Source organism: Neofelis nebulosa, chromosome 10 (assembly GCF_028018385.1).
Source record: "Neofelis nebulosa isolate mNeoNeb1 chromosome 10, mNeoNeb1.pri, whole genome shotgun sequence".
NCBI lineage: Eukaryota > Metazoa > Chordata > Mammalia > Carnivora > Felidae > Neofelis > Neofelis nebulosa.
In genome coordinates, this window is record NC_080791.1 from 17,590,005 (window position 1) to 17,617,373 (window position 27,369).

At 36.8% G+C, this 27,369-nt stretch overlaps 1 protein-coding gene and 1 non-coding gene across 6 annotated transcripts in view; both read left to right on the top strand.

Annotated features, from left to right (window-relative positions):
• ARHGEF12 (Rho guanine nucleotide exchange factor 12) overlaps window positions 1-27,369 on the top strand; it is a 150,740-nt gene that overhangs the window by 28,245 nt on the left and 95,126 nt on the right. The window contains exon 1 of one of the 5 annotated variants that reach the window (XM_058687069.1): window positions 10,974-11,131. The exons of the other annotated variants lie outside the window; for them this stretch is intronic. The gene's annotated coding sequence lies outside the window, so the exon portion shown is untranslated. Of the gene's footprint in view, window positions 1-10,973; window positions 11,132-27,369 lie in introns of those variants that run through there. 5 annotated transcript variants of the gene reach the window in all.
• LOC131488960 (small nucleolar RNA SNORA23) lies at window positions 8,316-8,448 on the top strand. The gene has a single exon (XR_009250336.1). It is a non-coding gene; the product is annotated as a small nucleolar RNA SNORA23 (small nucleolar RNA).

Consider the following 27,369-nt stretch of genomic DNA (forward strand, 5'->3'; position numbering starts at 1 on the left):
TGGAGCCTGTTTCGGATTCTGTGTCTCCCTCTCTCTGACCCTCCCCCGTTCGTGCTCTGTCTCTCTGTGTCTCAAAAAAAATAAAATAAAACATTAAAAAAATTAAAAAAAAAAAGAATTATTTGTGAGAAACTGAAGTTTGTTTCTTAGAGGTAAGACAGGTGCCCAATTTTTGTAGGGTTTTCCCCCCACAAAATTTTCCACCTTTTGATAGAAACAGACAGGATTTGCAATCAGATACGTTGGGTTTCAAATTTTGTCTCTAGCTTTTGTTAGCTAAGTGACTTTAAATTACTTAGCCTCTCTAACTTCGATTTTGTCTCTTTATCGGTAAAATCTACTGTAATTCTACTTCAAGGGGTTTTGAGTAATATATATATATATATATATATATATATATATATATATATATATATATGTTATTAAATTGTAGGTGGTTGATAGGTTTTTTTTTTTAAAGGGGATCTAGCTAAGATACCTCCCTCTAGAGTTAAAAATAAATGCAGACACAAAGGCTAATTCAGAAAGAAACTAGTTGCAAACGTTTTTTTTCCTTAGAAGTAGTTTTTTAAAGTGCGTTTTTACATGATTTTATTGTATAAAATTTTAGACATACATTAAAGTTAGAATACACAGGGAACCTTCATATACCTGTTACCGACTTCAGTACTAAAACTATACTTGAGATTAATTTTTTTCAACCATAGAAGAAGGTATAATGAAGACATATTCCCTCTCTTCATTTGCTTGCTTAATCTGATTTACCAGACGTAACAACCATTAAGTTGCTTTATGTAAATGAAGTTAATCTATATGTATTGTTTTCTAACTTCAAGTTTTCAATTAGCAATATACTTTTTAAATATATTTTATTTCTTTATTATTATTATTATTATTATTATTTTTAATGTTTATTTTTGAGAGAGAGAGAGAGAGTGTGAGCAGGGAAAGGGCAGAGAGAGAGGGAGACACAGAATTCGAAGCAGGCTCCAGGCTCTGAGCTGTCAGCACAGAGCCCGATGCAGGGCTTGAACTCACAAACCGTGAGATCGTGACCTGAGCCGAAGCCGGGTGCTCAGCCGACTGAGCCACTCAGGCGCCCCATAATTCTTTTTTTTTTTTTTTTTTTAACGTTTATTTATTTTTGACAGAGAGAGAGAGAGACAGAGCATGAATGGGGGAGGGTCAGAGAGAGAGGGAAACACACAATCTGAAACAGGCTCCAAGCTCCGAACTGTCAGCACAGAGCCCAATGCTGGGCTCGAACTCACGGACCGTGAGATCATGACCTGAGCTGAAGTCGGACGCTTAACTGACTGAGCCACCCAGGTACCCCATAAATATGTTTTATTTCTATGTGAGTGCCTATACTCTGTGGTTGTATAGTAATTTATTATGTAGCTGTATAATTATTTAGTAGAATAATGATGGATGGTAAGACTTCAGGTGATTTTTCTATGTTTCTTTTCCATATTCTTTTCAGTGAACAATTTTTTTTGATAGTGGTGGAAATAAACTAATTTGCGAACAAAATTAAAATATGAAAATGTATTTTTGTGGTTATTTCCCTATATTATGCTTCCTTTAAATATGATCTAGTGGCTGTCATTAACCATCTCCTCCTACATGCCTCCTGTGTCCCTCTCCTATGATCATTTTCAGAGTGTAACCTTTGTTCAGTGTAGGAGAGATGCTTTGACGTCTAGATAGGCTTTTTCTCATAAAAATGATGTGCCTAGTTAGTACTTTTTTTAAAAAAATGTCTCTAACAGTTCTGCAATTTTGACATTGCTGGCATATTTTTTCCTTGGGTAGAGAAGAAACATTCACTCCTTTGGATTTAATCACCTATAAAGCGTAGGGAGGTACTTCTGGAGATAAAGTTGGATTATTGTGTACAGCTAACTATGTATGTGAATGTTGTGCTACTTGATAAAAATAGCTTTGTTTAACCACCGACCATCTCTAGCCGATTTTTCTGCTCAGCTCCGGAGGTTCATAAAGCTAAGTATATGACACATATAACATAGCAGAAATTACCTTCCAGAAAGCAAAATTTACCTCATGAATTTTGGTATAACAGAGAGCCCTCATGTAGTTACAAATTTAGGGGAAAACGTATTTTTAAAAAACATTTCTCTTGGGATAATGAAGATTTTATGTGATGGTTTTAGTGAAGACTATGCTCTTATGAATAACTGATTACACTGAATCATACAGATAAGCGATTCACATCACTAATATAACTATTAAATCTACCATACAAAATATTCCAGATATTCCAGACTGAAATTCCAAATGCTTTTGGATATCAACCGTCAGTTGAAAGGCACATTAATAATTTGCTTTTACCCAATCAAATTTTTCCAGGTTTGTAAAAGAAGTGAAAGAGATTAGTATTTCACTGGAAGATTAAGAATGAGAAAGAACATAAATGACTTCACAGGCTGAAGACTGAAGAGAGAAGACTGACTTTAAACTCAAATGAACATGTTCAAAATGGCCCTCTCCGTTTCTCCTCCCCCCATCATTAGCCACTGTATTTCTCAGATTTTGGGCAAAGTTAATCTTCTCATCATGGAAACTGTGAACATTCATTAACAACTGGGCTTCACTTTGAAATTTATACAGCAAACACCAAAGAATGAATTGTTGTTATAATCCATGGGAGTCTGGAGATTGACGTCAAAACACCAGTACAGCTGTATAAGCAGTCGGAAGAGTATTTTTAACGTCCCTGTTAGATCATCTTTTGACCTTTCTTTTTATGTTCTCTCTTCTTCCACTAAATAGTTAAAAAAAAAAAAAAGCTTTATAACATAATTTTCTGCCCAAGCTGTACTGAATTTCTTTAACACCTGTACAATCCTTTTCTTGATTCCCTTCTCCTTGTGTCTTTCCTTTTCCTGTAGTGCTCTAAGTTCTGATGTAATGGCCTTTTTTATTTGGTAGTGGAGGGAGGGGGAGTTTTTTCTAACACTTTATTTTTGAAACGGGGTTACATTTACATAAAAATTAGAAAGCTAGTTTAGAGAGGAACTTCAGACTTGCACTCAGCTTCCCCTGTTATTACGTATTACATCAGTACGGTACTTCTGTTAAAATTAATGAGCTTTAATACATTATTATTCACTAAGTCCAATGTTTATTCCGATTTCCTTAGCTTTTATCTCTTGTTCTTTTTCTGTTCTAGGATCCTGTACAGGATGCCATATTTCATTTTGTTGTCATGTCTCCTTGGGCTCCTCTTGGATGTGACAGTGACTTAGACTTACTTAGACTTACTTAATGATCTTGAAAGTTTTGAGGAGTACTGGTCAGGTATTTTATAATAGCCTCTACATTGGAATTTGTCTGTTTTCCTCGTGATTAGACTGGAGTTGTGGGTTGTTGGAAGGAAGATCACAGAGGTATAGTCCCATTTTCATCATATCATCATATCAAGGGTAGTACCATCAACACAATTTATGACTATTGATGACCTTGATCAACTGTCTGAAGTAGCGTTCATCAGGTTTCTCTACTGTAAGTGTTGTACTGTTCTGGCCAGAATATCCAAGTTAGGTGAATTGCTTTGATAATTGCTTGGGCTTTAGGTATTGAAGTAAGTCATCATATTGATATGGTAGTCATTGAAATGTTAAATATTCTTATAAATAATATGTTTAGAGCTAAGAATTAAATTTTAAAATGCTCAGCCTTTCAAGTATTATTTTTGAAATAAACATTTATTTTTTGGTGGAATTCTAAAGATCTTATGTTTAAAGCAACAACTTGGGTTTTATATTTTAGGTAGGGAGTGAGAGAAGTTAGTTTATCAGCCTTTTAAATTCTGGACTTACTCTCTTCACTTTATCTAGAAAAAAAAAACACCTTATTTTGAGATACCTATAATAAACTCCACTCATTTTGGCTTGGTCGGTTAAGCGTCCGACTTTGGCTCAGGTCACGATCTCGCGGTCCGTGAGTTCGAGCCCCGCGTCGGGCTCTGTGCTGACAGCTCAGAGCCTGGAGCCTGTTTCAGATTCTGTGTCTCCCTCTCTCTCTGCTCCTCCCCTGTTCATGCTCTGTCTCTCTCTGTCTCAAAAAAATAAATAAACGTTAAAAAAAATTAAAAAAAAAAATAAACTCCACTCATTTTCATTGTGTATTTTGAAGAACTTTGACAAGTGTATGTAGTTTTTAACTAACAGTACTATAATTAAGATACAGAACATCTCCATCACCCCCAAAAGCTCTCTCCTACATCTTTTCATTTAGTTTCCTACAACCATTGATCTGTTTTCTGTTACAGGAGTTTTGCCTTTTCTAGAATGTCATGTAAGTGCATCATCCAGTGTATGTAATCTTTGTGTCTGTCTTCTTTAATGCTTTTGTGATTCATCCAAGTTGTTGCATGTTACGGTAGCTGCTTCTTCTTGTCAAAATATTCTGTTGTGTGAGTGTATCAGAGTTTCCCTATCTAGTTATTTGTTGATGGATATTAGAATTGTTTCCTGTTTGGGCTGTTTTGAATCAATCTGAACATTTGTATGTGAATTTTTGTCTGGTTTACATGTTCATTTCTCTTTGGTAAAAACCTTGAAGTAGGATTGCTAATAAATTATCTGACAAATGTATGCATTCTATATAAGAAACTGCTGAACTGTTTTCCAAAGTGACTGTATCATTTTACATTCCCACCAGCAAGGTAGGAGAGTTTCAGTTGCTCCATATTTTCATGAGAACTTCGAATTGTCAGTCTTTTTAATTTTAGTCATTTTAGTGGGTATGGATGGCCATCTCGATGTATTTTTTAATTTGGATTTCTCTTATGATTAATGATGAGGATTTTTCATGTGCTTTTTGCTGTTTGTTTTCTTTTGTGAAGTATGTGTTAAAATCTTTAAAAAATTGGCCTTTCTTCTTATTATTGAGATATAAGATAGGAGTCCTTTATCAGGTACGTGTTTTGAAAATGTTTCTCCCAGTTTGTGCCTTGTCTTTATTTTCTTAAAAGTGTCTTTCAAAAAATAGAAGTTTTTAATTCTGGTTAAGTTCCATCTGTCAACTTCTGTAAAAGAACAACTATAAAGCTTTTGCTTTTTGGGTCCTACCTGAAAAATCTTGACCTAACCCAAGGTTGTAAGAATTTTCTCCTAATTTTTTCTAGAAGTTTAATAGTTTTGCTTTTATGTTTAGTCCAATTGATACATATCAAGTTAACATTTGTATATGGTGTGATGTAAGGATTGAAGTCTCTGTGTGTGTGTGTGTGTGTGTGTGTGTGTGTGTCTTGGCATACGCTCCAGTGCTGTTTGTAGAAAAAACTATTCTTTTTTTATTCAGTTACCTTGGCATTTGTGTTAAAAACTCAATCAGCCGTCTACACATGATTCTTGTTATGTTCTTTCTGTATTGTGTTCTGATCAATATGCCTGTCCTTGTATCTTGAGTACCTTAATTTTATCTTTTTTTTTTTAAATTTTTTTACTGCCTATTTTTGAGAGAGAGAGAGAGAGAGAGAGAGAGTAGGGGAGGGGAGCAGAGAGAGAGGGAGACACTGAATCTGAAGCAGGCTTCAGGCTCTGAGCTGCCAGCACAGAGCCCAGTGCAGGGCTCGAACTCACGAAGTGTGAGATCATGACCTGAGCCGAAGTCAGACGCTTAACTTGACTGAGCCACCCAGGGACTCCTACCTTAGCTTTATCTTAAGTCTTAGAAATAAGATAGTGTAAGCCTTCCAGTTTTGTTGTTTTCTGAAAAAATTGTTTTGGCTCTTCTAGATCTTTTGTAGTGAATGGATCTGAATTTGAGAATCAGCATGTCAATTTGTATTTTTTTTTTTAATGCTGTGATTTTTTTGAGGATGATTGTGTTGAATCTAGATCAGGTGAGGGAGAATCAGTAGCTTAACATTATGAGTCTTTTGATTCATGGACATAATCTCTTCCTGTATTGAAGTATTTTATTTCTCTAAAAAAATCTATAGTTTTCAGTGTATATAGGTCTTGCACATAGTTTAACTTTATCTCTATATATTTCATGTGTTTTGAGGTTATTGTAAATGGTAATTAAAAATTAATTTTTAATTTGTTGCTGGTATATAGAGTATAATTGCTTTTCATATGTTGATATTGTGTACTGTTATCTTGCTAAACATTCTATTTTTTGAAAATATAGATTTCTTTTGGATTTTTTTAAATGTTTATTTTTGACTGGGGGCGGGGGGGAGAGAGAGAGAGAGAGAGAGAGAGAGAGAGAGAGAGAGAGAGAGAGAGAGAGAGAGAAAGAATTTGAAACAGGTTCCAGGCTCTGAGCTGTCAGCACAGAGCCCAATGTGGGGCTCAAACTCCAAACAGCAAGATCATGACCTGAGCTGAAGCCAGATGCTCAACCGACTGAGCCACCCAGGCGCCTCTCTTTTGGATTTTTTGCATAGATGATCATGTCATCTGTGGTTACAGACAGTTGTATTTTTTTCTTTTCAGTCTGTAAGCCTATTACATATTTTCTTTATTATCTTATCTCTCTGGCTAACATGTTAAGTAGAAGTTGTGAGAGTAGACATGTAGACATCCCTGCCTTGTTCTCATAGAGGGAAGGCATTTAATTGGCTACCATTAAGTGTGATGTTATGTGTTTGTTCTTTATAGATGCTCTTTAGCAGTTTGGGGAAGTACTTTCTATCTTAGTTTGTGAGATGTTTTATCATTAACAGGTATTGAAGTTTGTAAAATGTTATTTCTGCCTTTATTGAGATGATCAGATGGTTTTTCTTTTTTTAGACTGGTGATATGGTGAGTTACATTGAACTTTGAATGTCAAGCCAGTCTTGCATTCCTGGGATAAACCCCATTTGGTCACTATGTATTTTTCTTTCTATATATTAATAGATTTGGTTGGCTAGTATTTTGATGAAGATTTTTACATCTGTGTTCATGAGGGATATTGGTTTTCATTTTCTTGTAATATCATTGCCTTGGTTTGATATTGAGTGTAATGTTGGCCTCAGAGACTAAGTTGGAAAGTGTCATGGGTTTTCAGAAAGAGTGTGTGTAGGATGTTATTACATCTTCCTTTAAATATTTGTGATGGTTCCTCAATGAAGTCATCTGAGCCTGGGGTTTTCTTTGTGGGAATGTTTTTAACCAACAGTTGAAGTCACTACCTAAGAGCACCTACTGTTCTGATTTCTAGCATTATATACTAGTTATTCAATAACTTTTGTTTTGGACTAATTTTAGATTTACAGAAAAGATGGAAGACAGGGTAGAGAGCTCCCATATATCTTACACCTAGTGTTCCTCATTGTTAACATCTTACATTACTATGGCTTATCTATCAAAACTAAGACATTGATACTGGTATTAACTAAACTACAGACTTTATTCGGATCTCACCAGCTTTTCATTAATGATCTCTTTCTGTTCCAGGATCCTATTCAGGATACCACATTGCAGTTTTCATGTTTCCCAAGTCTCTTCTGGCTTGTGAAAGTCTCTTAAGCTTACCTTGTTTTGTATGACCTTAATAGACTTGAGGAGGAGTGGCCCAGGTATTTTTTAGAATTTCCCATGGTCTGGGTTTGCTGCTGTCTTTGATTATTAGGGTTATGCATTTTTGGAAAAGATACCGCAGGGGTGAAGTGCTCTTTCATTTGGTATCAGGAGTATATGATGTCTGTATGGCATCCATATGACGTCATTGGTGGTATTAACTTTGACCTCTTGGGTAAGGTAGTGTTTGCCAGGTTTCTCCACTCTGAAGTTACTCTTTTTCTGTTTCCATACTCTGTTCTTTAGAAGCAAGTCGTTTATGTCCAATCTGCACTTAGGGGAGGAGGAAGTATCTACATATATGATTTAGTATTCGTCTGTAAGAAAGATTTTTGTGTCTTCTTTCTTTCTTTCTTTCTTTCTTTCTTTCTTTCTTTCTTTCTTTCTTTCTTTCTTTCTTCCTATTTATTCAGTTACTTTTATCAATATGACTAGTGTATATTTATTTTATACTTTGAGTTCTAATCCAATACTATGTTTTTATTTTGTTGCTCATATTGTTCCACCTTTGACCACTGGAAAGACTTTCAGGTTGGCACTTGCATGTATCTCTTTTGTTTTTTGAGTACTTCCTTATTTTCTGGTACTCTGAGATGCTCATCTTATATTTTCTTTGCCCTAGTTGCAGCCATTTTCCCAAGGAGCTGTGATTCCTTTTATTGGAGAATGGCATTTAGAGACCAAAATGTAGTTGTTGGGTATGCTCATGACCATTGGGATGCCATTGCTTTTAAGCCCTCTCAAGGGACAGAGCTAGCTAGGTAATATATGTATATATAGGTAATGTGTGTGTATGTTATGTGTGTGTATATGTGTGTGTGTGTGTGTGTGTATACATACACACACACACACACACACACACACACACACACCTACCTGTAATTGTTTTTGTACCTATTTGTATATATATTAAACTTGAGTTCTTACTGGTATATCTGATTTTAATTCAGTACAGAGTTCACTCTGGTCGTCTTTTCTTGTTTATATGTGATTTCCCTATTTGACAGTGAGAAACCTGATTCCAGCCATATATTATCCATTTACTTATTTGTTCGACTTCAGTATACACGCAAAACTGTTTCAGAAGTGTTAACCTGTATACCCATGGAGAAACAAACCTTCCGATTAGAGTCCAGTGTTTATTTTTGTCATTAGCCTTACAATTTCCAAAGTTAGTTAGGAATTAACTAGTTAGGTCAGCTCCTTTTCCCTCCACCCCTTTAGTACAGTTATGTCATAATTTGTAATGCAGTTAGATTCATTTATCACGGTCTGCATTTCATCTTGGAGTCTTCCAACATTTTGGCTGATGGATTTTTGCTATTGTTTGGTCTGTATTCATAGAAGTTCACTCTTCAGAACATGCAGTTCTGTGTTTTCTGACTAAAGAGTAGAGTCCTGTATCTATGACCCCAGTATCATATGGAAAAGATCCTGCATCCCCAAATGTTTCAGTCTGCATCTTCTTTGTAGCCAACCACTCTCCCCTCCCCTAATTCCTAGTAACTGCTAATCTGTTTTTTTGGGTTTTGTGTCTTTTTTGTTTTTTGGTTTTTTTTTGTCTAATTTGCTTTTACTTTTGCATTTTTCAGAGTGTCCTATGAATGTAATGATATCAAAATCTTGGGGTTTTGCATCTGACTTCTTTAACATAGTGAAATGCATTTAAGATTTATCCGTATTGTTGTATGAAATGGTATTTCATCTTTTAAAAATTGTTGAATAGTATTCCGTGTATGAATGAATTGTAGTGTGTTTATCCATTCCCCCATTGAAGGACATTTTGGTTACTTCTGATATTTAGCACTGATGAGTAAAGCTGCTGTAAACATCCACAGACAGATTTTTGTGTGCACATACACCTTCACATCATTTGGGTAAAATCCCTCCAAATTGTGATTTCTGGGTCATATGGTCATATGGTAAATTGCATCACTGCTGCTGTACTAAGTGCTTATAAGTCATAAATGCAATAAATTTATTCTTTAATATTGTCCAAGGAGAACATTAAAATCATTAGTATCTAGTTTAGCAAATCTGAAAATCTACTCCTCTATCTGTCCTTTGGTTCTTCCTTTATTTATTTTTTACAAACTGAATTTACCAAGGTGTGGTTCCATGGAAGCTGATTCCTCATACATCACTGACTGATTCTGAGGTTCTGTGAATTTGCTTATAAATTCACAGAACCCTAGCCTATAATTTAAGTGAGTGCAATGATTACTGGGTTTTAACTTAAAATTAGATACATTCAGATGTTTTCGGGAATATGTTTTATCAAACAAAGAATATGTTTTTTTGTTCATTACTAATGTACTGACCCCAGAAATTATGTGTGTACAAATTGTCAAATTGGGTTGATGCTTCAGAAAAGGAAAATAGAGGCTAACGAGTCCTCTTGGAGTGGCAGTGCATTTGTTAGGGAGCGGTATTTGAGGCAAATTACTGTTTTAGCAAAATTACATGGCTTCCAGGGATTAAATTGAATGACTGTGTGTCCCTCCCTCATTGTACTGTAAGTGGCAGGGATGCAAGTTAACCGAGTGCCAGACATCATAATGCCTGGGGCATAGTTAGAGACCAGGGAAGATTTACAATAATCAAACACAGACAAAGTAGCATGAAGAAATTTCAATCCTCTCAGCCTTGCTTACAAACTTAATTAGGCTTATTGGGGCAGAAACTATTTTTCCTCCTCCCATATTTTATCTGTTTCTCCTCCATCGCCACCTCCTGTCCCAGATTATCATCGAAGAGATCACACTACCAACAAAGAGACCTTTTTTATAAATCTTAATTTATTTGGTTGATTTGCCTGTAGGGAAAGGAGCAATAAGCAAGAACAAAATTTTAAGGTATTTGAAAAACTGCATTTTTCATAGAGAACACACTGTTTTTCCAAAAATCATACTTTAGGGGCACCTGGGTGTCTCTGTCGGTTAAGCATCGGACTTCGGCCAAGGTCATAATCTCATGATTCATGGGTTCGAGCCCCTGCGTCGGGCTCTGTGCTGACAGCGGAGGCTACTTTGGATTCTATGTCTCCCTCTCTCTCTGCCCTTCCCCCACTCATGCTCTGTCTCTCTCTCTCAAAAATAAATAAATGTTAAAAAAATTAAAAAAAATAAAAATCATTATTCAGAAAATTCTGAAGAAAATTAATTTTTTGTAGCTCTACAATTAGATCTTTCACAAGTATTTTCAATATTGTGGGAGTTGCTTGGCCTGCTCCCTTAAAAAAATTGTCAGTTAAATCTTTGTTTTCTTGCAGTATTTTTATGGTGTAACCGTTGAGAGTAGTGTTCATGGATGCTGTTCTTTGCCTTTCCATTAGCAGCGTAGTGGTGGGCTTCGGTTGATGATAGTAGATGATTGGGGGGTGGGAGAAGAGGTGGGGTTTTTTCCTCTCATCCCTCTTGTGGGCAGTAAAATCATCTGGCAAATGCCTTTCCAAGGATGTCGAGTGTATATATAAAGGAAAAGCCTAAGATTGCTAAGGGAGTGGTGTTTTGGTGAGGATTTAATTCTCTTTTACTCCATGGAAACGAGCCTTTTGAGGTTTTACTTGTCTGCTGATTTGTCCGGTGATCCAGGTAATCTATAGCAGTCTTTGTTTTCTCGGTGGTGTATGAAATGTAGCAAAATGGTAGAAAAATAGCTTCAGTGAAAGGGATGTACCTATCACGGAGGAGCAAGATAGAAAAGGAAAAGGATGTTTTTACATTATTCATTATTCTTAAAATAGCTTTTAAGGTTTGTTTCATGTTTTAAAAAACCTAATTTGACCTAAAGGAAGAAAATTTCTAGTTTTGAAAATCTGTGTTTTAATTGCTTAGCTTGAGAACAAAGGTTTAACATCCAGCATTGCAGGGATATTTTCACTCAAAAGGATGGGAAGCAGCATCCTTTTTTTTACCTTTTTTAGAACTGAAATGATATAACTTCTCTTAATTCTGAGCTAGGGACTTTGATTTATTATTCTGTAAATTGTGATTTAATTATCTGAAGCTTCAGGATGGTGGTTTCCCTTTGATACCCAAGGGACCTCAGATGGGGTATGAGAGAACAGGGATTAATCCTATGGTGGGGGGAAGGGAATGTTTTTATAGAGTAATTTTCATGATTATTTTTTAATTTGAAACTAAAATGCAGCAGCACACAGTCATTTGGAAAAGGTGATCTCCATGGTGCCAGACACTCTTATGAACTTGAATTATTTTATCCTTTGTTCAATTTGTGGTGTTTTTTGCATTTGTCAGCTAAAATGTTGGTTATAAATATGAAGACGCTGCCGGATTACTATGTGATGGCATTGGAATTGCATTTTGCTTTTTTTTTTTTTTTTCTGCATTCATATCTGTATTCATACCAGAGCAGAAGCATGAATGTGAAAAGAAATAGTATAAAATGCTGCAGGCTTTTTTGTTTCCTCCTGAATGTGTTTTTCATAGTGGAAGTTATTTTCTTGTGGACAGAAAGACCCAGGACCATGATTTATGACACTAAAAACTGTTTAGCGCTACAGACAGCTCTGTTTAGAAAAGATTGCCTGAAACCATTTTTAAGTATACTTTGAAGCTTTCAGTTAATTTGATCATCCCCATCTTGGTGATTTGAGTTATCATACTGTTTGCCACATTTTGAAAGCTGGTTGACCCTTAGAATATTAACAAATTAACAATTACTTATTGAGTATTTACATTATGTTCTGTACTTTAGGTATATATGAGGTTTATAGTCTAGTAGAGGATATAAAAAAACTCATGCAAATGATGTGCTATTTTTGGTGCCAAGATATGAATACTGGTTATATACTCATGTACTAATATGTAGGTATTTTTCATAAACTGTTACATTTAATTCTCATAACAACCCAGTCACAGAATTACATCTGGCCCTCTTTTGTAGTGGAGGAAATTTATATTTTGAGAGGTTAAGTAATATAAACAAAACCATGAAGCCTAGGCCTGTCAAATCCCAATCTCTTTCCACTGAGCAGATTAAAACATTTTATCACAATTATTGTACATGACAAAGAGTGTTGCCAATAGAGTGAACAGGAGATAGGGATCCTAATCTCTGCCAAGTACTGGGCGATTGTGTAAATAATTTAACATCATCTGTAAAATGTGAGATTAAACTAAGTCACCCTAAAGTAGAGCTCTAACATAATGTGATTCTATTTAGTATAAGCGATTTTCATGTGTGGCTTATGGAAACAAGTCTCATTAATGTGTGTTGTTAAAATATGTACCGTCTTCTAACTTATTACAGTATACATTTATTGAGATCATTATTATCTGTTTTCTCCCTCTTCCCTTTACCCCAGATATATTGCAAGGATCTAGGCTAGGGCTTGACTATAGAGTATGTAGTTATAAATTCATTTATTGAATAAATGAATGAATGAATAATAAACTTGTATAGTACATTGGTAAAATAGATAAGTAACTTTGTGCTTTTTAATACCAACACATTCTGTTGGGGCTAAAATTATTCATTTTGTTATTGCAATGATCTTTTGAAGAACTAAATAGTGTGAGAATCTTGAAAAGAAGAGAACCTACAATCAAGTTTAGGCAAGTAAAGTTTGCTAAAATTTCTCCATATAAAATTATTGACAGTATAGAACTTGATGACCATAGGCTTGCCCAATATTATATTTAAAAATACTGTACTAAAGCATTATTGGATGCTGCCACATAAGCAAACAAACAAAACTCCATAGCTTTTTGGTTTATCCTTTAAGTTATATATAGTTATATATACTCTCAAATGCTATTAGTTTACAATGAGTAGAAAATATTCAAACCATTGAGTCTTTTTACTTAAAATATTTCTTAAGTAGCTTAAGGTATGACATAATGTTTACTGGCAGTTTTGGTTCATTTGAAGATTAGGTTTTTTGAGATTTGAACAGCTTTATTGAGGTATAATTGTATAATAAACTATATATGTTTAAAGTATACAGTATGATAGGTTTTGATTTTTGTGTACAGCAGGAAAACTCTCCGGTACAATTAAGATAATAAACATATTCATCACCGCAAAAGTTCCTTGTACCTTTTGCCATTCTTCCCCTTTGAATCCTTTCCACCCATCCCCAGCTACCACTGTTACTATCATTATGGATTAGTTTGCATTTTCTTGAGTTTTATATCACTGGAATCTTACAGTATGTGTTCTTTTTTGTTTGACTTCTTTAATTCTGCATAATTATTTTAAGATTTGTCCATGTGTGTATCACTAGTTAGTACTTTTTTATTGCTGAGCAGTAAATACTGTAGTGTATAGATAGACCATAGTTTGTCCATTTATCCATTGATGGCCATTTGGTTGTTTCACGTTTTGGACTATTAAGAATAAACTTCCTGGGGCACGTGGTTGGCTCAGTTAAGCATCTGACTTTGGCTCAGGTCATGATCTTGAGGTTCACAAGTTCAAGCCCCACATCAGGCTCTGTGCTGACAGCTCAGAGCCTGGAGCCTGCTTCAGATTCTTGTGTCTCCCTCTTTCTGTCACTCCCCTGCTCACGCTCTGTTCTCTCTCTCTCTCTCTCTCTCTCTCTCTCTCTCTCTCTCTCTCTCTCAGAGTGTATTTAACTTTTTAAGAAACTGCCAAATTGTTTTTTGAAGTAGCTGTGTTATGTTTTTACCAGCAATGTTCCAGTTGCTACACAGCCTCACCAATATTTGATATTGTTAGTCTTTTTCGTTGTTTGTTTGTTTGTTTGTTTGTTTTGAGAGGGAGGGGGAGAGAGTGTATGAGAAAATGGGGCAGGGGCAGAGAGAGGGAGAAAAAAACCCAGACAGGCTCCCTACTGTTAGAGCAGAGCTCGCCATGGGGCTGAAACTCAATGAACCATATCATGACCTTAGTCGAAGTTGCATGCTTAACCAACTCTGCCACCCAGGCACCCATGGTATCGTCAGTCTTTTTAATTTCAGCCATGTTAGTGGGTGTATAATGGTATCATGTTGTAGGTTTTATGTGCATTTCATGTAATAACCAGTGATGTTGAGCACCTTTCTATGTGTTTATCATTCATACGTTTTTCTTTCATGACTTGCCTGTGCAAGTCTTATTTTTTAAATTTTTAAAAATTAATTTATTTAAATTCAAGTTAGTTAACATACAGTGTGGTATTAGTTTCAGGAGTAGAACCCGGTGATTCATCACTTACATGTAACACCCAGTGCTCATCCCAACAAGTGTCCTCCTTAATGCCTATCACCCATTTGGCCCATCCCCCTACCCATCTCTCCTCCAGCAACCCTCAGTTTGTTCTCTGTATTTAAGAGTCTCTTACGGTTTGCCTCCCTCTCCGTTTTTATCTAATTTTTCCTTTCCTTCCACTCTGTTCATCTGTTTTGTTTCTTAAATTCCACATGTGCATGAAATCTTACGTATTTGTCTTTCTCTGCCTTATTTCACTTAGCATAATACACTCTAGTTCCATCCAAGTTGCAAATGGAAGTCTTATTTTTAATTATGCTGTCTTTTTCTTAGATACTTGATTTGGAAATACTTTGTTCCAGTCTTTGACTTGTCTTTAAATTCTTTTAGTATTCTCTCCTTATTTAAAAAACAACTTTATTGATATGTTGTTCATATTTCAAAGATCAGAAGTTTTTAACTTTGAATTCCAGTCTGTCAGTTTTGCCTTTTATGGCTTGTGCTTTTGGTATGTCTAAGAAATATTTTCCTAATCAATATTTTCTCCTATATTTGCTTTTACAAGTTTTATAGTTTTAGCTTTACTTTTAAGTCTGGGATACATTTTGAGGTAATTTTTTAATATGTTATGAGGTATAAATTGAAGTGTATTTTTTTGCATATGGACATCCAAATAGTCCAACACCATTTGTTAAAAAGACTGGATTACTTTTGCACCTTTGTCAAAAATCAGTTGTCCATATACATGGGGTTCTGTATTCTGTTCTGTTCTGTTGATCTCTTTGTTTCTCTTGACCCCGATACCACACTGTCTTGACTACTGTTGGTTTGTAGTAAGTCTTGAAATCAAGTAGAGTTGATCCTCCAGCTATGATCTTTTTCAAAGTTGTTGGCTCTTCCAGGCCCTTTGCATTTCCATATGAATTTTAGAGTCAGTTTATTCATTTCTGGAAAAAAGCCCGTTGGGATTTTGATTGGACTTGCCTTGAATCTGTAGATCAGTTCGTGGATAAATGACATCTTAACGGTATTGAGCTTTCCAATCCGTGAACATGGCATATAGCTCCATTTAATTAGATGTCAATTTTTCTTAGCCATGTAAGTTTTCAGTTTACAAGTCTTATATATCTTCTGTCAGATTTACCCCAAGTGTTTAGTGTTTAACATTTTAACGTTGCCATGAGTGATATTGTCTTTTCAATTCCTTTTTTTTTTTAATGTTTATTTTTGAGAGAGAGAGAGAGAGACAGACAGAGTGGGGGAGGGGCACAGATACAGGGAGACACAGAATCTGAAGCAGCCTCCAGGCTCTGAGTTGTCAGCCCAGAGCCCGACGGCAGGGCTCGAACTCACAAACCGTGAGATCATGACCCGAGCTGAAGTTGGACGTTTAACCGACTGGGCCATCCAGGCACCCCTCGATTTCAGTTTCTAATTGTCCGTTGTTAGTACAATATATAGAAATACAATTGATTATTGATTTTGAATCCTGCCACCTTGCTAAACTTATTAATCAGTTCTAGTAGCTTTTTTGCTGATTTCATATAGATCATCATGTACTCTATGTAAATACAGTTTTACTTTTTCCTTTCCAATCCGGATGCCTTGTATTTATTTTTCTTGCCTTACTGCACTAGCTGTAAGAATAGTACAGTGTAGAGTAAAAGTGATGAGAGGGGATGTCCCTATCCTGTCTCTGACCCTAGAGGAAGAGCCTTCTGTTCTTCACCATTAACTACAATGTTAGCTGTAGATTTTTGTGGATGTCATTTATCAGATTAGGCTCTTTTTGTGAGTGTTTGTTGCTATAAGAACTAGAAATATAATCGATAATACTGTTGTTCAAATTAAGTAAAAAAATTTAAATAGAAAAGAGCATACTTATGTTTTTAAAGAATAGAGACCTTCGACTGAGCCTGGGGGGCTCAGTTGATTAAGCGTCTGACTTTGGCTCACGTCATGATCTGGCAATCGGTGGGTTCGAGCCCCATGTTGGGCTCTGTGCTGACTGGTTGGAGCCCGGAGCCTGCTTCAGATTCTGTGTCTCCCTCTCTCTCTGCACCTCCCCTGCTCATGCTCTGTGTGTCTCTTGCAAAAATAAATAGTAAACATTAAAAAAATAAAAATAAAGAACAAAGACTTTCAGAGTATTTTTCAGTATAATAATTACTCTTTTTAACAGAAAATTCTACCACTGCCAAAATTCTGGCATTGCAAGAAGTTACAGCTAAACAAGTTTTTAGTATTTTCCCTGTATTTAATAGTTGTGACATAAATTTGAATTCAAATATATCATAAGAATATGAGGAGGAAGTAGAAACTATAGATATATAAGAAGAACTTTAATATACAGTTGACCTTTGGGGCACCTGGGTGGCTCAGCCGGTTGAGCGTCCGACTTCGGCTCAGGTCATGCTCTCACGGTCTGTGAGTTCGAGCCCCGAGTCAGGCTCTGTGCCGACAGCTTGGAGCCTGGAGCCTGCTTTGGATTCTGTCTCCCTCTCTCTCTCTGCCCCTCCCCCGCTCATGCTCTGTCTCTCTCTCTCTCTGTCAAAAATAAATAAACATTAAAAAAAATTTTTAAAAATATGCAATTGACCTTTGAACAACATGAAGGTTTTTAGGGGCGCTGACACCCCTGAGCTGCCAAAAATCCATGTTTAATATTTACTCCCCCCAAACTAAACTAATAATGGCCTCTTGTTGACCGAAGCCTTACGGTTAACAGTCAGCACATATTTTGTATGTCCTGTGTATTATATGCTGTGTTCTTACAATAAAGTAAGCGAGAGAAAATAAAATATTGCTAAGAGCATTGTAAGGAAAAGACATTTACAGTGCTGTACTATATTTATAAAAAAAAAATCCACATGTAAGTAGACCTGCACAGTTCAAACTCGTGTTGTTCGAGGATCAGCTGTAATAAACTTTTTTTCATTCATTTATAGACTTTTTTTATAAAAAAATTGAAATACTCATTTTTATGAATAAAGAGTAAAACCACGTTACTGTTACTGTAGAAGTATCTTTCAGATTTAGTGTAACCCTTAACATTTTAGATGATGTTAAGTAGATCTCTGGGGGAATTACCCCTACTCTCATGAACTCTGTTGTCATCCAGACCAGTCTCTCTGAACTCAAGGCCTTGGTGGACATGTCTACCATGGCTTCCAGCAGGTACCTTGGCAAACATCAGACTGCTTTTTACCCAAGCTTGCTCTGCATTTCTTTCCATGGTGAGTGGCACAATTAAATGTTTTGTCATCTAAGCCAAAATCCTGGGAGTTTCTTTCCTTCTCCTTTCTAGATCTGCTTGGAGGTTCAATGTTTATTACTGTAATATTATGTTTACTATTTATTCCCTTTTCTGTATTGCCTTTGGTATTGTTTAGATCCTCATCACTTAAAATATCTGTGCTGTTACTATTTTCTAATTGGTTTCGCAGCCTCCAGTTTCATACTTTTCCCTGCCCATTCTTCATTCTGTTTCCAAGGGGATATTTCTAACATACATATTGGGTCATATTACTGCCTGGCTTAAAACCTGTCAGTGTTCCTGCATGGTCTCTAGCAGTGGTTCTTTGGAGAAGACCCGTGTTTTAATGGACCTCTTTTGAGATTCTCTCTAGAGATTCTCTCACCCCAAAATGTTCCATACCTGTAGAAGCTGAAGTCTGGGTTAAGGATCTTTCTAGTCCTCCATATATATACATATACACACATATATATATATATATATGTGTGTATATGTATATGTATATATATGTGTATATGTATATATATGTATATGTATACATATATATATGTATATATATATATTCCTCCGCAGACATTATTACTCTCTCCCAACCCAACCCTCATGCTCTAGCCATACTGAGCTACTTGCATTTTCTCCAGACACATCAGTATATGCTTCTTCCTTTGCTTAGAATTTCTCCATTTGTCTCTTTTCCTCGGTTGAAGTATTAATTCATTCAAGAAATATTTATTGAACACCTTGAGGAACTGTGCCAGGTGCTGAATTTACCATGTCTAAATTAGAGCTGATGATATAGACCAACATTAAACACAATATAATTATAGAATGTAAAAACAAACAAAAAAAGAGAGAACAGGGTAATTGTGGGAGGCAATAGCAGGAGGAACCCAATTTAAATTAGGTAACAGAAGTTAGGAAAGGCCTTTCTGAGGTAACAACCTTGAAGCAAAGACCTAAAGTTTATTCAGGAATTAGGTTGGTGGGGAGAGTTTCCCAGATAGAGCAGCATGCAAGATAGCCCTTTCTGGGGGAAGCATGCGAAGCACTAAGGGAAGGCCACTGGCTGGGGCATAGTGAGCCAGGAGAGTGGGAGGAGCTGAAATTAGAAAGGTGACAAGAGCTTGGGGCACCTGAGTGGCTCAGTCGCTTAAGCATCCAACTTCAGCTCAGGTCATGATCTCGTGGTTCGTGAGTTCGAGCCCTGCATCGGGCTCTGTGCTGACAGACAGCTCAGAGCTTGGAGCCCGCTTCCGATTCTGTGTCTCCCTCTCTGCCCCTTCCCCACTCACCCTCTGTCTCTCTCTGGCCCTCAGAAATGAATAAACATTAAAAAAAAGTAAGAAGAGCTGTATTTTATATTTGGGTCTTGCATGTCATGTTTGCTGTTTGAATTTTTTTTCTTAAGTGCACTGGGAAGTTATTGAAAGAATTTAAGTGGGGGAGGAACTCACTAAGATTGGTGTTTTGAAATTTTATGGCTCCTGAATAGGAAAATGAATTGGAGGATGGTGCAAGAGTAGAAGTGGCAAGACCTTTCAAGTGACTTTTTGTTTTTAAATGTTCATTCATCTATTTTGAGAGAGGGCAGGGGAGGTGCAGAGAGAGGGAATCCCAAGCAGGCTCCGCACGGCAGCACAGAGCCCGATGCAGGACTCGAACCCACGAACTGTGAGATCATGACCTGAGTCAAAATCAAGAGTTGGACACTTAACTGACCGAGCCACCCAGGTGCCCCTAAATTATTACAATAGTATAAACTTGTGACAAGGTGGCTAGCTCTGAGCTACCAGTGGCAAAGGTCAGAAATAAACAAATCTGAGATATGTGTTGAAGGTACAATCAGTAGAATGCAATGATGGATGTTAACCCATGAAAATGGAGGCTTTTTTAGTTTGTGTCTTCAACCTTTACAACAATGCTTGGTATACAGTAAATGCTCAATAAGTAATGTTGGATGGATGGAGAGTTGAATGTATTGGGTGTGAGCAGGGACAGGAATGTGTCATTGATGACTTCTAGATTTCTAACTAGATCAGGGAGGTGGACAGAGATCTATTTATTTTAGATGGAGAAGAAGTTTTGAGAGGCTGAGTAAGGATTTAGTTTTGAATTTATTGAATTTGGGATGTCAGTGGTATATCTAAATGAATATGCCCAAATAGCAGTTGTTTAAAGCCCAGAAGATAGAAGAAGTCCATTTCCTGAGTCTAATACTCATTATTTCATCAGACAAATATTTGTTGAGCTCTGTATCTAGCACTGCCCAGGAACGTAGCAGTGAACCAGAGATCCTGCCATTATGGAGCTTATATTCCTGCAAGAGAGGGAGGGGGCATGAGTGGGTGGTTAATGTATCAGATGATCATTTTAGAAAGCATTTATTTATTGATACTGTGTGCAGAAGTGTAAGTGTAAGATATAGTGAGGATACAAAATTAAGACAAATTCTCCATTGAGGAGATACTAATGTTTTATTGAATGGCAGTAGGAATGGCTTTTGTTACAGGTATTTATTAGTTTCTGTATGTTAATTGGTCCAGTGCTCACCCTCAATCCTTTTACTATGGCTCCTGAGTTCTTTATTTTGAAGATATTTTTATTGGATGGATTTTGTCTCAAGTAGGTTTTTTTTCCCCCTCTCCAAGAAGGGCTCATAGGTGCTTTATATCCTTAATTTCTCTAAAGATTCCTCATATTTTAATTTCCAGTATACATAGAAACTTTTTAAAGAAATTTTAGACATTGTGTCATTATCTCTTACACTGGAGTCCTATATTATGGCATATGGAATCTTACTGTGGAGAAATCTTAAGCTAACTTAATCTTTCCTACTTGCATAAGACTTAGATTTTTTTGTCTAGGTACTCCTATAACTTTAAAAAATTAATTTTTTTTTTTTCAACGTTTTTTATTTTTGGGACAGAGAGAGACAGAGCATGAACGGGGGAGGGGCAGAGAGAGAGGGAGACACAGAATGGGAAACAGGCTCCAGGCTCCGAGCCATCAGCCCAGAGCCTGATGCGGGGCTCGAACTCACGGACCGCGAGATCGTGACCTGGCTGAAGTCGGACGCTCAACCGACTGCGCCACCCAGGCGCCCCTAAAAAATTAATTTTTAAAAAAATTCCAGGGGCGCCTGGGTGTCTCAGTCGGCTGAGCGTCCGACTTCAGCTCAGGTCATGATCTCGCGGTCCGTGGGTTCGAGCCCCGCGTCGGGCTCTGGGCTGACAGCTCAGAGCCTGGAGCCTGTTTCGGATTCTGTGTCTCCCTCTCTCTCTGACCCTCCCCCGTTCATGCTCTGTCTCTCTCTGTCTCGAAAATAAATAAACGTTAAAAAAAATTTTTTTTTTAATTCCAGTTAGTTAATATGCAGTGTTATATTAGTTCCGGGTGTACAATATAGTAATTGTATAATAATACAGTTCTGTACATCACCCTGTGCCCATCATGACAAGTGCACTCCTTAATCCCCATCACCTATTTCACCCATCCCCCCACCCTCTTCCCTCTGGTAACCATCAGTTTGTACCACTGTAATTAAGAGTCTTTCTTGGGTTCTCTGTCTCTCTCTTTCCCCTTTGCTTGTTTGTTTTCTTAAATTCCACATATGAGTAAAATCATGTGGTATTTGTCTTTCTCTGACTGACTTATTTTGGTACTGATACTGACAGCTGATACTCTTTAGCTCCATCCATGTCACTGCAAATGGCAAGACTTCATTCTTTTTATGACTGAATAATATTCCGCTGTGTGTGTGTGTATATATATATATATATATATATATATATATATATATATATATATATATACCGCGTCTTCTTTATCCGTTCATCAGTTGATGGACACTTGGGCTACTTCCGTATCTTGGCTGTTGTAGATAATGCATGTACTCCTTTGAATTAGTGTTCTCGTATTCTTTGGGTAAATAGTAGTGCAATTGCTGGATCATAGGGTAGTTCTGTTTTTCACTTTTTGAGGGCCCTCCATACTGTTTTCCATAGTGGTGGCACAAGTTTGCAACCCACCAATGATGCAAGAGAGTTCCCTTTTCTCCACATCCTTGCCAACACCTGTTGTTTCTCGTGTTGTTGATTTTAGCCATCCTGACAGGTGTGAGGTGATACCTCATTGTAGTTTTGATTTGCATTTCCCTGATGATGAGTGATATGGAGCATCTTTTCATGTATCTGTTGGCCATCTGGATGTCTTCTTTGGAGAAATGTCTGTTCATGTCTTCTGCCCACTTTGTAATTGGGCTGTTTGTTTTTTGGGTTTTATAAGTTCTTTATATATTTTGGATGCTAACCCTTTTTCAGATAAGTCATTGCAAACATCTCCTCCTGTTCCATAGGTTGTCTTTTAGTTTTGTTCGTTGTTTCCTTTGCTGTGCAGAAGCTTTTTTATTGTCATACTGTCCCAATAGTTTATTTTTGCTTTTGTTTCCCTTGCCTCAGGAGACCTATCTAGAACATTTTACTATGGGCAATGTCAGAGAAATTACTGCCTGTGTTCTCTTCTAGGATTTTTATGATTTCAGGTCTCATATTTAGGTCTTAACTTCATCTTGAATTTATTTTTGTGTATGTATACGAAAGTGGTCCAGTTTTTCTTTTGCATACTGCTGTCCAGTTTCCCCCACACCATGTATTGAAGTGTCCTTTTCCCATTGGGTGTTCTCTTCTGCTTTGTCAAAGATTAATTGACCATTTAGTTGTGTGTTTATTTCTGGGTTTTCTGTTCTGTTCCATTGATCTATGTGTCTGTTTTTGTGCCAGTACCATACTGTTTTGATGACTGCAGCTTTGTAATATAACTTGAAGTCTGGAATTATGCCTCCAGCTTTGCTTTCCTTTTTCAGGATTGCTTTGGCTGTTTGGGGTCTTCTGTGGTTCCACACAAATTTTAGGATTCTTTGTTCTAGTTCTGTGAAAAATGCTGTTGTCATATAACTCTTTATTTAAAAATCTTATATTTTCATAACTTTAGCAGTGTGTGTGTTAGTGTTGATTATTTTGTGTCTGTTTTTAGAGTATGGTGTATTGTTCAGATTTCAATTATTTTGTATTGGGGGGGATTTTTTTCTAGTATATTTTTGAATATTCTTTTTACCTGTAAAAAGATTTCATAGTGATTAAGAACAAGAATTGTAAGGTCTGGGTTCATGTCTCAGCTTCTCTGCTTACTATTTGACTTTTGGCAAATTCCTTAATCTTTCTGTGCCTTAGTTTCTTCATCTGTCAAACAGGGATAATAATAGTATTTACTGAGGATTAGTTAATATATGTAATACAGTTACAACAGTTACTGGTACATGCTATATGCACAATAAATGTTAGCTGTTATTGTTAACTATTCCTTTTTTCTGTTACTTACTGTTCTTTTCTGTCTGTGTTCAAAAGACCTATGTGGCTCACAGCAAAGTTCTTGGTTACAGGATTTTCTATGTTGTGTTCTGATGGCAGGTGCTCTGTCTTTCCCTCATTATCTCCACTTTACCTCCAGCAGTATCATAAACCTAGGAATGTGTCAGCATGTTTTTGTTTTTTAATTTTACTTCCTCCTGTTGTTCTGAGTCTCTATGGAGTCCCCTTCTCCTTTGTTTTATCCCCAAACTGGATATTGACTTCCTAAAAGAAGGACAGTTAGATCTTCATTTCAGATCTGTGATCTTTATGTTTAGGGAAAGCAGTTTCCCGTTCAGGTGTACCAAGACTGTTTTGGTAGAGATCCAGAATTTAATAGATTTGGCAAGTATGTTTTGTAGTTAGTGGTTTAAGGTTATAATCGTGTCCTTCTTTCATAGAAGATGGATTTTTTTCCCCTTCTCTCTTTGCTTTTAGTGTGGAGGAAGGCTGGTGGAGTAAAATTGTTTTTATTATCTTTCATCTTTACTTGGAATTTCATGCATATTTATTGAAGGAACCGGTGGTTTGTGAGACGGTCGCCATGAAGAAACACATTCAGGTGGAAACAGGTTTCCTTTATGATGCGTAGCTGGCAAGTTGCCTACATGGCAAGTAGATGTTAACTGAATTCTCCACTGAGCTTTGGGATTTGGACATGCAGATTCCGTAGGATTGGGAGTTCTCTTGTAACCAGTTTATATTGGCTTATCTTTGCCTGAAACTATATAAAGAGTGTGAACACCTTTCTAGCTAAATATTTTGTAGTTATATCACATCTAATTTTCTGATTCTCACTGAAATGAGAAAACGTGAACACTTTTGGTCAACTATAAAAAACTATACAAAGGGAAGATAGTGTTTTGTGGGAAGGCAGTGGTCTAGAGGCTGAGAGCAGGGACTCTAGACCATGAGGGTTTGAATCAAGGGTGCTCCATCTACTGATTATGTAACTGGTATAAGTTACTTTAACCTCTTTGAACCTCACATTTTTTTTGTTAAAAAAGGAGGCTAAAAATAGTATTTATCTCTTAGAATTATTTTTAGAATTAATATATATAAGATATAATATACATATATATGATATGTAATATAAATATGTTAACTCCAGTGAAACTAGTCAGGTAAGTTTTAGCTATTATTATCATACTTGTAATTGTTAATCGTTATTCTTCTGAATAATGGAGGACACATAGTTGGAGCAATTTGTCTAGCATTATTTTTAACTCCCAGGTGTGGACTTGAAGGTATGGAGTGTTCCTCAACTAATCCTTCTTTCCAAATGAGTATTTTTCAGGGACTCCAACCCCAGGAAATACGCAACAGCTTACTGTGTTATTCTTCACCTCTCTGACTTACAATTTCCAGCCAGTTCATCTCCTCTTTAAATACAAGTTCAGTAGAATGTTTTTTTCCTCATAAGAATTCAGAAACATTTGTTCTGATGATGAGCTCATTTAAATTTGGGTTTGAGCACTGATAGAAAACCGAGCTGGGTTCCCTTAATGGGGAGTCTGGCCATTCATCCTCCTTCACCCTCCCCGGGTAGAATTTTTTTTCAGGAACTAAATAGCTTTATCTAGCAGGGTCTTCCTGCCGTTAGCAGTGGAACAGTACAAAGGCCACATTGAGCATAGCTGCTGGGGAAACCCTTTTTCCTTCTCTGGCCTGTAAATGCTGTTCTGTCTCTCTGAAAAGCCCTGACATCAGCTCTTGGAAAAATCCAAATACTTGTGTTAGAACAGGACTGAAACACTTGCCTGGGCAGACACTAAATGGCTGAACTATAGTTCTAAGTTTACCAGATGCCTCTCAGTCATGTTACACTTAAAATTAGAAAAAGTTACGTCTATGAGTTTCAGACATTATATAGACAAAAATTTAACAGCCCACCTCTCCTGTGCTCATTTTATTCTTTTTTTTTTTTTTTAATAAAGTCTAACTTTAAGATAATGTGGAATTCATACATGACAGAACATGTCACATTATAAACTTTGGTGTTCTTCACATGTTAGGTGCTTCATAAGTATTTGATGTTTGGGGCAAAATACACTTACTGTAAACAAAGACTGAATTAGACTTTCTTGGTGTTCATGTCTATGGCATATGAAGGTTTATTCATTCTTCAGAGTGCTCCTTTAAAACACGAATCAGATCATGACTTAAAACCCTCTAATTTTCCATTGTACTTTGAATAACATCTAGATTTGTTGACATGGCTCACATTCTTACATTATCTGGTCCCCTGTATCTGTTAATCTCATCTCATTACTACTCTCGGTCATTTTCTATGCTCAAGCCACGCTGGACTTTGTATTTCTCAAATACACTCAGCTGCTTCTCCCTTGTGAACCTTGTGCGACTATTCCTGTGCCTATAATTCTCTGGCCCCATATCTCCTCATCGCTGGCTCTTTCACCTCATTAGGTGTCAGGTCAAATGCCCTGGAAGTCTGTGTGGAAGACTTCTGACGTGGAAGTCACGTGTCTTTTATTTTTCTCATAGCACTCACCACTGTCTGAAACAATTTGGTACAATTATTTGCTTGTCTAGTCTGTCTTCCTGTAGAATGTAAGCTTCTTGAGAGCAGAGGCTCTACCTGTTCATAGATGTAAATCTCCTGTGACTAGAACAGTGCATGGCACAGATTGCTGTTTGTGTAACTTAGTGTGTGTTTGGTGGCCCGTTAACAGGAAATCTAAGAAGTAAGAACATTTACTGGCTCACATAAAAAGAAGTCTAGAGGTAGGGCTCAGGGATTTTTAAAAATTGTTATTTATTTATTTATTTTTAACGTTTATTCATCTTTGAGAGACAGAGCATGAGCGGAGAAGGGGCAGAGAGAGGGAGACACAGAATCCGAAACAGGCTCCAGGCTCCGAGCTGTCCGCACAGAGCCCGACGCGGGGCTCGAACTCAGGAACCGCGAGATCATGGCCTGAGCCGAAGTCGGCCGCTCGACCGACTGAGCCACCCGGGCGCCCCAGAGCTCAGGGATTTTTGATCTCATGGCTTACCTGTGTCAAGAGCCCAGGTTCTTTCTAATTGTCCACTGTTGCCGTTAGTGTCAGCATCGTCTTAAACTAGTTCTTAAGGATGGATGCTAAGTAAGTAGCAGTCAGGGCTGCTTTCTTCCTCATTCCTGTCCAGTGGGAGAGAGGAAAAGAAGTTTCATCTTCTTTCTTAAGAGTAAGAAAATACTTCCACAGATGTTTTTAGTAAACTTTGTTTCTATTCTCATCGTCTCTTTCTGAACCAGTTACCCAGCAATGCATTTACCATTCAGTGCAAAAAGGCCCATCTCTGTTGCTGCAAATGGGGTCATCTTTCCTTGAGTCATTCTGGGTAAAGTGGTAGATAACTGAATAGAATTGGGGTTAGAAGGAGGGCTGTGGTGTGGATTGGGAAGCCCTTATATCCTCTATAATTCGAAATAAACATGTTTTGAATGAATGAATTCATTTATTAAACATACATTGAATTGTCAAGTATAAGCTCAGTGACGAACTAGTTAATTAGAATACAAAATCAGATAAAATACTGCCCTCACCTTCAGATAATTTAAGATCTAGTGAGAGTGACAAGTTAACAGATTATTAACATTATTTCAAAAATCAATTGAAGAAGGTAATTTAATCCAAAAGAAAGCAAAAAAAAAAAAATGAAAAGGGGAAACAAAGAACATATGAGACAAACAAGCAAATGGCAAGACGGATAGGCTTAAATCTAGACATATCAATAATCACATTAAAGGCAAATTGTTTAAACACCCCAATTAAAGGCAGAGGTGATCAGATTGGATAAAACTGCAAAGCCCACCTATATACAGCATACAAGAAACACACCTTAATAAACATAAAGACACATATAGTTTATTTTTTATATTAAGTATAGTTTATTGTCAGATTGGTTTCCATACAACACCCAGTGCTCTTCCCAACAGGTGCCCTCCTCAATGCCCATCACCCACTTTCCCCTCTTACATATAGTTTAT